Source organism: Miniopterus natalensis, chromosome 10 (assembly GCF_054644295.1).
Source record: "Miniopterus natalensis isolate mMinNat1 chromosome 10, mMinNat1.hap1, whole genome shotgun sequence".
NCBI lineage: Eukaryota > Metazoa > Chordata > Mammalia > Chiroptera > Miniopteridae > Miniopterus > Miniopterus natalensis.
In genome coordinates this window covers 38,931,070-38,941,449 of record NC_142090.1, presented here as the reverse complement: position 1 = coordinate 38,941,449, position 10,380 = coordinate 38,931,070, and positions in this window count along the sequence as shown.

Below are 10,380 nucleotides of genomic sequence, written 5' to 3'. Positions count from 1 at the left end.
TTATTACCTAATGTAGCAAATAACAATTAACCCTCATTTGAAAATAAGAATCAGGATCGGTTGTTTAATGACACTTTCATTTCCATTTTTTTCCCATTTCTCTGTTCTGCCATCTTTGGAATTGGCTTCATTTTCAGGCTGGTGGCAAGATGCCATCAGCACTTCCATACATCATATTTTAGAATGACAATGTCCTGATGATAAAGAGAGGAAGCATCTGTTCTCATGGCTTTTCTTTAGGATGTAGGAAAATTCCTCAGAGTCATCTTCTATCCAGCAGAATTTTCCTCAAATCTCACTAACCAGATTTTAGTTTCAAGCTCATTTATGAACCAAACCACTAGCAAGGAGTACAGAATTCCATGATTGGTTTATTTTAATTATCTGATGCCAAAAAGATGTTTGGGAATCAACTTTATAACTGTGAAGTTGCAGCCAAATGGAGGTATACACTATATGTTGAAGAAAAAGGAGGAACAGAATCAACAAGTCATGAAGACTAAGTTTCCTGAAATAATATGGTAAAATGAGAAGAGTGTAGCAATTCTCAAGTTTGCACTCTTCTCAACTTGTAGGGTGAGACTCCTGTTCACCCTACAGGAAATTATTAGGGGAAAACCATAAAATCTCATGGCTATGTCACTAACAAAGTCACCTGAAGCAAAGCTGTCATTCATTTATTCAAAATTTATTGATCAGTGGGATAAATGCTGAGCATTAAAATTAATGATTTGTGGTCCCTTCCTTCAAGAAGCACATAGTAGTGTGGAAGTCATAATAAACTGTTCTAAGAGCCGTAAATAGGAGAGTAAACTGAGTCCCATGGCAGAGATGGTGAGGTGAAGGTGGAGAAATTCTTGGGGGAAAATCACAGGTGCCTGAGCTAGGTACTGAATATGAACAGGAGTTTGTCAGACAAATAAGGTTAGAGAAGAACATTCTAGGCAAAGGGAACAGCAGGTATGGAGACACAGAGGTACAAGAGGATATAGCAAAATAGAGGAACATAAAGATATTTGGTGTCACTAATGAGTTAGAGTTGTCAGAATCAAGGTTTGTAAAGCAGTCTTTGCACTGAAAAGCTTGTAAACCATGATAAGAAGATTGGAATTTTCAGGTAGTAAGGAGCCACTGAAAGATTTTCAAGCAGGGGTGTGACTTAGTCAAATTTACATTTCCCAAAGCTTACTCTAGTAGTTGTTGGAAGATAGTAGAGGGATGAGGCCCAAATTAAGGAAACTATTTAGAGAAGTAAATTCAGTGGGTTTCCGTTTCCTTATCTACAAAATGGGGTGGTAGAATGACATTGGACTACATTTGGCATCACAAAAACAACATCTACCAGGGCTGAACAAGTCCTGCTGAGTGTGTCAAGGGCACACTGTGTGGTTGGGGCTGCATTGGATGGATAGAACACATCCCATCTGAAAGAGGGCAGCAACTACTCAGCCAAGGTCATTGTGTGTAGCCATGGGCCTAGTGGTGCCAGGTTTTCCAGTTGTTTTTTAAAAAAAACACTTTTTGTGAAATCTTTCAACATTTATGTTGGTAACTAATTTAAATTTAAAAACAACAGCAGCAACAAAACTATGCAGTCTAAGTAAATACATTTGCCATATGAATTCTAATGATACTCACCAGTTTGGGAACCCTGGGACATGAAAAGTTCAAGATCGCCTTCCAGCTCTAACAAGATATGATTCCATAATATCCCCATAGTGTTTGTGCTACAGTGTCATTGGTCATTCATGGTAAGCCATCACATGGATAAAAATCTTTGGTACTACTTTAACAAGACTAACTAGATATTTCCCCATTGATATTTTCATTTATTAATTCATTCAACAAGCATTTGCATAGTGCCAATTATGTTCAAAGCATTGTTAAACTGAGATAGAGATAAAAGAAAGCAATGAACTTGGGGGGTTGAGAAGGAGAGCTTGGGACTTCCTTGCAAAAAGGAAAAATCAGTAATTTCTCACCTTTTTCCTCCACCAGCAGAGCTTAGAAAAGAGGGATCTGCAACCTGGCTCAGGGCCTTAGTGTTCACCCTTTCCACTTCACAAGACACAGGGGTGAGCAAATTTGTCCATTGCAAGTCTCCAGGACACTCAGGATGTGATTGCTTACTTACCCTTCCATCTGAAAAAGACAAATGGAAATTTTTTTAAAAAGAGGAGCAAAATAAAATTTAAAATAAAAAAAGGAAAAGAAATCACTACTCAAAATGAATTCCTGTAGTTATATGAGACTAAGGTAACAGACAACATTTATTAAGGAGAGTAAAAAAAATAAAAAGTCAGTCTAGGATTTCCTTTTATATATATTGAGGATCCAAGATGATGGTGGAGTAGGTGGAAGCTACACTCACCTCATCCCAGGACCAAACTGGAATTACAACTAAATTTTACTACAATCATCCTGAAGACTAGCTGAAGAGAATCTTATAACCAAGGCTTTACAGAAGAAACCACATTGAGATCAGTAGGAAAAGTGATATGAAAAGGACCAGCCCCTCTCCTACAAGCAGCAGTTGAGGTTCCAGAAAGATATATAAGTTGTGGGGTGGTTTCCCCTGAGAAGCATGGGGTCTCCACCCCAAGCTGAGCTCCCCAACCCAGAACACCAGTGTTGGGAAGAGGAGAACACATAATATCTGGCTGTGACAAGCAGTAGGTTTTCTGTCTGTTAGGATGATGTGCGGGACCAAAAGAAACTCAGACACCCTCTTAAAGGGCCAATGCCCCAAATCTCATTTATGGTCACTCAGCCTGGGCTCTGGTGGAGGGACAGTAGCTCAGAGTGGACTGGAATCATACAGGGAGAAATTGCATTGTGTGGTTTTTGAGAGAGGGATTGAGGGACAGCTGCCAATCTCCCTGTGCTGAGTCCATCTCCCCAACCACTCACAATACCATCTTTCCTGGGTTGAGCACTCCCTTCCATATGGCATCAGCCTGGTAAGATTCAGTAGCCCTAGCCTCCTGACTCCCTATGGCTTCACTCTGCCAAGCATGAGCACTGCAAAGGAATCTGCTGGCTGCAGCCAGCCTGGGCCCTTGTTGCAGTCTTTCTTGAGGGGTTCTCAAGGATATCCAGACAGGCTCATGAGATGTTAGAGATACACAGACAGTGAGTGGAGAGGCTTTAGGGTGAGGACTCTTCCCTGTGTGCCCAACTGTAACTACTCGCCTCCCCCCAACCTGTGGTATCGAGCAAGAGAGATGCACTAGATGTCTGCTCCTGAATCCCTGAAACCCTGTCCCACCAAGCTAACACACTGTGGAAGAGTTTGCAAGCTTTGGCCAGCCTGGGCCCAACCAGAGCCACCATTCCTGTGCAGAGTCCTGCCTCCATACAGCCAAATCTTAATCTTTTTTAGCCTAATGAATTATATTGGTCTCACTCTGAAGAATCCGAGACCTCAGCCCACTGCAAAATCCACAGACCCCAGGCAGGTGACGGCTGGCCTTGGTTTATCCTGAGACTTTTGCTTAGTAGCCTCAGACCCAGGACTGGGGCTGGCTTTGAATTTGTATCAATCTGGTGAACAACACTCGCTCCCACCTGGTTACACACTGAGAACCTGCCTCACACAACTCATGTACTGTCTGAGACTCTTTCAGTGGCTGAACCTAACAGGTAGCCGTCAGGTGGAGGTGAATCTTGAGGTGCCTTGGGCCTTTTGCTGACCTGCCTCAGGCTTGGTGCTGGTAGAAGCTGGTGTTGGTATACTTGGCCCCTTCCATGTGCACCCAAGCCCAGCAGAGGCACTCAACAACCATGGATCTCTTTGTAGCTTCTAACAGGTGGCCAGGGCCAGTCACAGGCAGTGCCCGACATTGACCTGCACCGAAGTTCCTCCAAAAAGGCCCCAGAGCCAACACACCCAGTGACTGACTTCAGACCACATGAAAGTATGATCTAATTAACTCCATACGCTGCAAACCCAATGAGAGCTCTCAGCAGGTGCCAGACCCTGCCAGGGTGAATTCCACTTTGTGGGGTGAGCCTCTGCATAGCAGGTTAGTCACTGAAGTCAAGGTCAATATTCACAGTCAGTCTGCCTTAGGGGCACCCCAATCCATGGACAAATCAACAGCAATCAAGACTCAACTACAACAGGAGTGGTCATATAACCCAGACAGGAGACATTACAGGAGCACTGAGCTTAGGTGATCAGGGAGATTGTGCCACTGAGCCCTACAAGAGACCTACTACTATATAAGGTCAAACTACCAAGACTGGAAAACCTAACAGATGAAGCTAAAAGGCTGATAGGTTTGTTGATGGGAAGTTGTGGAAATCTATTCTCAGGAATTGAGTGAAGTGCACAGTAAGAGTGGAGCAGAGGAGGGAGGTCTGAAATAGTGTGTGAGAAAGTGGGAGAGTGACTAGACCAGGGAAACGTAGGATTGTAACAATGTTAAGCATCAACATGAAGTTTGTGATTGCAAATTAAAATGAAACACATTTCTCTTGTTATGTATTCTCCAGTCATAGTTCTGTTGGAGGCAGGCATAGAGAAAGTGGAGAGTTGAATAAAGTAAAAACTTTTCAGGGTCCCAATAAGAAACAAATGGCACACTCAAATTGGGGTCATTTTAGATTGGTTTAATAAAGGAACTATTTAAAAGGTGATGGGAGTGATTCTGTGGCAATTCCAGGCCTCAAACCTTAAGGAGGTCTATCAGATTCTGCTTTTGCACTTTTGGAAGCCCTTGAGCTACCAGGTCCAGCTACTCTGCTGAAGAAACTATGTGGAAAGACCTTAAGGAGGTCCACAAAGAAAGAACAAGGCTATGGGACTACTTGGGGACAATGAGAAGTCTCATCTTCCTAAAACCCCAATGAAGCCCAGCCTTCTTGCTGTTCCTACCCAGGTACCAGACATGAGAATGAAGACATCTTGGACATTCCAATCCTAGTCATCACCTAGTGACCACAGTTTATGAGAGACCACTCAGGACACTAGCAGAAGAACCATTCAGCTGAGCTTTAGTCAACTCGCAGAGTCATGATAAATAATAAAATGGTGGTTGTTCTAAATTAGTAAGTTTTGTGATAGATAACTAAAATAGTCACCAGGCAGGCAGCAACACCCCAGAGAGGGACCCTGGGAATAAACATTTCAACCTCCCCCATCTCCCTTCCTCTGATCTCCTTGTACATGCTCCCCATAAGTTGAACTTAGGCATCAGAAGCAGAAGGCAGGGGAGCCTTCAGTGTTGTCCATAAAGGTAAGCTTCTCAGGGTGCAGGGTAGGGTAGAGAATACAGATTGTATCTGGAGAGGCAAATAGAAAATATTCAGAAGAGTCTACCCCTTTTCCCCTTCAGCATCAGCTCTTGCTCTTTGTGCAGGTCTATCACAGGAGACATTCAAAGTTCTTCAGCTTCTACATTATCATGGGAAAATGTCTATCCAGTTATAGTCTCACCTGAAACCTAAAACATTAGCCAACCCTAGTGTTCTTCATATCTGATAAATTAGGATAAGAGGGAAAGAATATAGAAAAATAATTAATTAATATATGACACTACCATCCTTGCTTCTGTGGCTGGTCATGAGATCTAAACAGGTGGTAATCATATCTGTTTTCTTTCATATTCACTTCATGTTTCTCTTAACTTCTGCTAGCACCTCAGCTGGATGGGCTTCTTTACCTGGTAGTGTTACTCAAACTTTCATTTTTATGATTTGAGTCTTAGTGGTCTTGTTTATTCTGTTGCTACAGTTTCCTATTGGCTAGGGCAACTGGCCAAGTGAGTACTAAGAGATACCTAGAAAATCTTCTGGGTTCCAAATATAGTTCTTTGCTTTCCTTGTGTATCAGCAACCCAATTTCTCCCTGGTGAGTAGGATCAATGATCCCAGTCAGCGTAGTAGCCCCATTCTCTGTATTGCTCCCTTGGGCACTAGGATATCTAAATCCACAGAGGTCTAGGTCACAGGGAGAAAAGCAAAAATTCTTCAAGTATATCATGTAATAGTTAGAGGGACCACTACCAGTTTCAAACCTTAGTTCCCAGGCTCATGCATTCTGGCTAGGAAAAAGAAGACATCATATATTGGTCACTGGTTAAAGGGTACCTCAATTTATATATCAGCAGTCCATCCTCACAGCGTGATGTCTCTAAGCTGTTGTCATGACTAAACCTTCAGCAGGCCATTTCACTGTTCTATCAAACCAAGAACTTCTGTGTAATGGAGCCTGTGGTAAGATCAGTAAAGTTCACAGACACTGAACCCATTGTTCTGCTTCTATTGCCATAAAATGCATCCTCTAGTCTTAGGAATATGATGATGGTGGATAAGGTGCTCCAAAAGTTCAAAAACTGGTATAACTGGCAGAAACACTGAGGTCTTGCCACTGCTTTTCCAAAATTAATTTTCCAACTCACTGTTCATGTATCGCTATAGTTCTATACCTGAGGCAACCTCTTCTTCAACATGAAGTGGACAAGTAGATGCCATATCCAGAGTTTTTCCCATAGAAATTTCCTTTCACTACTGGCTTTCTGGGCCACCCTTTGGTGGAGTGCTAGTGTAGCAGCTACCCACTTCCAGCTGGTGATTGCATAATAGGCAGATCCACCAACAGATCTAGACTATATTTTTTCCTCTGTTAACTAGCTATATGGAACTCTTCACAGGGCACTGGTGTAGACTGAGAAAGGTGACAAGGCAGTAGGAGCAGTAGCATGGGAGTCTGTGCCGCCTGGTTATGCAGTTTACTTGTGTTTCCAGATCTTCTTATGAGACTGGGAATAACATTTCGATTTTATAAGAAATCTGTGCATGTTCAATTTTGATGTTTTGGTGAAATGTATAACACCCAGTTAATGATGGGCAGTTTGAGTCTATTAGAATCCAATAGTAATCCAGAATCTTTTCTTTTCTTTTTTTGAATATAGTTGAAGGTCTTTTAAGAGCTGAATCCAATGAGAGATGCAGTCTACGGTGACTTCTTAGAGAAGGAGTTGGAGAAATAAATATCCTAACCTCACTTTCTTCCCTTTCTCTAAGTTTTCCATAGGCTAAACCCAAATGGAATCCAGAAAAAAAGGGGTTCACTGATGACTGTAGACATATATGTTACCCTTTCAGAGCACAAAGCAGGGTAGATAAGGGTGGAGAGTGAATTTGGGAAGGCAAATAGAAGATATCCTGCATATCAGATAAATAAAATAAAGGGAGGAGCAAGGGAATTAAGAATAAAGTGAGCCAGGCCAGCATGGCTCAGTGATTGAGCACCAACCTATAAACCAGGAAGTCACAGTTCAATTTCTGGTCAGGACACATAACCAGGTTGTGGGCTCGATCCCCAGTGGGGGACATGCAGGAGGCACCCAATCAATGACTCTCTCTCATCATTGATGTTTCTACCTCTCTCTCCCTCTTCCTTCCTCTCTCTAAAGTCAATAAAAACATATTTTAAAAAATAAAATGAGAGATTCCAATGTCAAGGTCACGTTGATGGCTTGGGCTCAGGTTTTTGAAACAGTCTATACATGAAAATTTACCACATCAAATTAATTTTGATGAGGCCTCTGGTCAAGATGACAAAGTAGGTAAATGCTATGCTCACCACCTCCTATGACCACATCAAAATTACAGCTAAATTACATGATGGTCTAAAGAGATCTGAAGAACTATCTAAAGATTAGCTGAACTGAAGTCCAATAACTAAGGATATATAGAATAAGCCATGTCAAGATGGGTGGGAGGCATAGAGATGCAAAATGGGCTTGTCCCACACCTACAAGTGGCAGTTGAGAATTAAGAAAGGTTTCTCAGCCATAGAGGTCCCTTGTGAGGAGTGAGGGGTCCCAGCCCTACATCAGGCTCTACAACCTGAGCACCAGTGCTGGGAAGAAGAGATACTCACAACATCTGGCAGTGAAAAATCAATGGGGATCCCATCCATCCATATGAGATGCAGGGCTGTTGGAAACCCAGGAGTCCTCTACTTCACTCGTTCACAGGCAGTCACTCTAAGCTCCAGCAAAGGGACAACAGCACAAAAGGTGCAAGAGACACACAGGGAAAAAATGAATTGTGTGGCTTCAGAGAGAGGGCTGGAGAGACAGCCACAATTAACCTTGTATTGAGCCCTCCCTCAACATGGCCTGCATGCACAGGTGGGCCCCAAATCTGAATTAAACTGGTAAACATCACTTGCCCCACCTGATGACTCCCTAAGACCCTACCTCACCCAATTTTCACACTACCAGAGGCTTTTTCAGTGGCAGGCAGACAGACTTGGTCTGCGCTGCAGTCTTAAAAAATCTTAAAGGTCCACAGGCTCCATGCAGGCAGCAGCTGGCTTTGGTGTGCCCTGTACCTCTTGCTGAGGGGTCCCAGGCTTGGCACTGACACCAAATATGAACCTGCATTAAGCTGGTGAACACCATTCACCCCACACTAGTTATCCCTGAAACCCTGCCAACTCAACTTGAATCAACTACAACAGGAGGGCACACAACTCACCCAAGGGACACTCCTGAAGCACTTGGCTCAGGTAATTGGGGAGATTACTTCACTGGGCCCCATAGGACAGTTACTACATAAGACCACTTTTCCAAGACTGGGAGACATAGCAAATCTACCTAATAAATACGTATGATATAATTGTATTAATTTATTAGGACTGCTGTAACAAAGTTGGGGAGCTAAAACAATAGAAGTATATTGTCTCACAGCTCTGAAGGCTAGAAATCTGAGATCAAGGTGTCAGCAGGGTTGGTTCATTCTGAGGTCTGTGAGGGAGAATCTCTTCCATCCCTCTCCCCTAGTGGTTTGAGGGCAATATTTGGCATTCCAATCTCTGCCTTCACCTTGACATGGCGTTCACCCTATGTGTATGTGTGTCTCCAAATTTCCCCTTTTTAAAAGTCAGTCCTACTGGATTAAGGACCCACTCTACTTCAGTATAATCTGATCTAAACTAATTATATTTGCAATCATCTTATTTCTAAATAAGGTCACATTCTGAGGTACTGGTGATTAAGACTTTAACCTATGAATTTTGGGGAGGGGGACACAATTCAACCCATAACAATAATTAAGGCACTGCTGACAAAATTTGTGAGATGGAAAAGGAACAGAAGAGATAGAGAAAAAAGTAAGAAAAAAACCCCACATATCTCCTGATCTTACAAATCAGGAAGGGAACCATGAGATACTGACTAAAGTTCATGAAACATGAAATAGGAGTTTTGGTGTACTGTATTATTTAAAAGTTATAAAAGTAACCAGCAGCACAGTTAGCAAACTGAGATGTTACAGGATCAAAGTAGGTAATAAACATGAGAAAAAGAGCTCAGGTAATGGTGTATGTGTTTACCTTTTAGGTGTCATGAGAATTCTGACATACTAGTAGATGCTTGCCCCATTTGAGGGTACAGACCAACTTTGATAAGTTCTTGGGATAGGGGCCATATTTGCCATGTACTGAGTTAGTTTCCCACAAAAATTTATGCCCACCTGGAACCTCAGAATGTGGTCTTACTTGTAAATAGGTTCTTTGCAGAATAATTAGTTAAGATGAGGTTATACTGAATTAGGGTGAGACCTAAATCCAATGGTGATGTCCTTACAAGAATGGAAGATTTGGACAAAAAGACACAGATACACAGAGGAGAGAAGACTACTAAAGACCGAAGCAGACATTTTAGTGATACTGCTACAAATCAAGGAATGCCAAGGATTTCTGGCAACCACCAGAAGTTCAAAAGAAGCAAGGAAGAATTCTTTCCTTGAGCTTCCAGAAGAAGCATTGTCCTGCCAACACCTTGATTCTGGACTGTTAGCCTTCAGAACAGTGAGAGACTAAATTTCTGTTGTTTTATGCTACCTGGTTTTTCATACATTGTTACAGCAACCCTAGGAAACTAAAACCTGCCCCCTCTGACTTTTTGTGAGAAGGCAAACATTTGGATTTTTTTAAATGTTAAAGCTTACCATTTTACAATGTTGAGCTTTTTTAAATTTACTGCAATCCAAATAAAACACATCTGTAGTACGAGCTAGCCTCCAGGCCATCCATTTATAACCTCTAGAATAGAGAAACTAAATACAGTTAAGGAATATGACTAACAGAAATGAGGAGGAAAGTAAATGAGATATGGAATAAATGTTCTAAATTCTCATCTGTCCACAGGAAATAAAAAGAAAATGTCTAAAGTTGATTAATAGCAAGAAAATGATTCAAAGAAGTTGCTTCTGGAAAATGGTTTAGGGGATAGGGCAGGTGACTTGCTTTTTGCTATGAGTGTTTTTATATTCTTTGCTTTTGAAAGGTAGACAGGCATTACTATTAGGAGGAAGTTGTTTTAATGAACTCTAGAAATGATCCCTGAAAGCACAGTCTTAGGA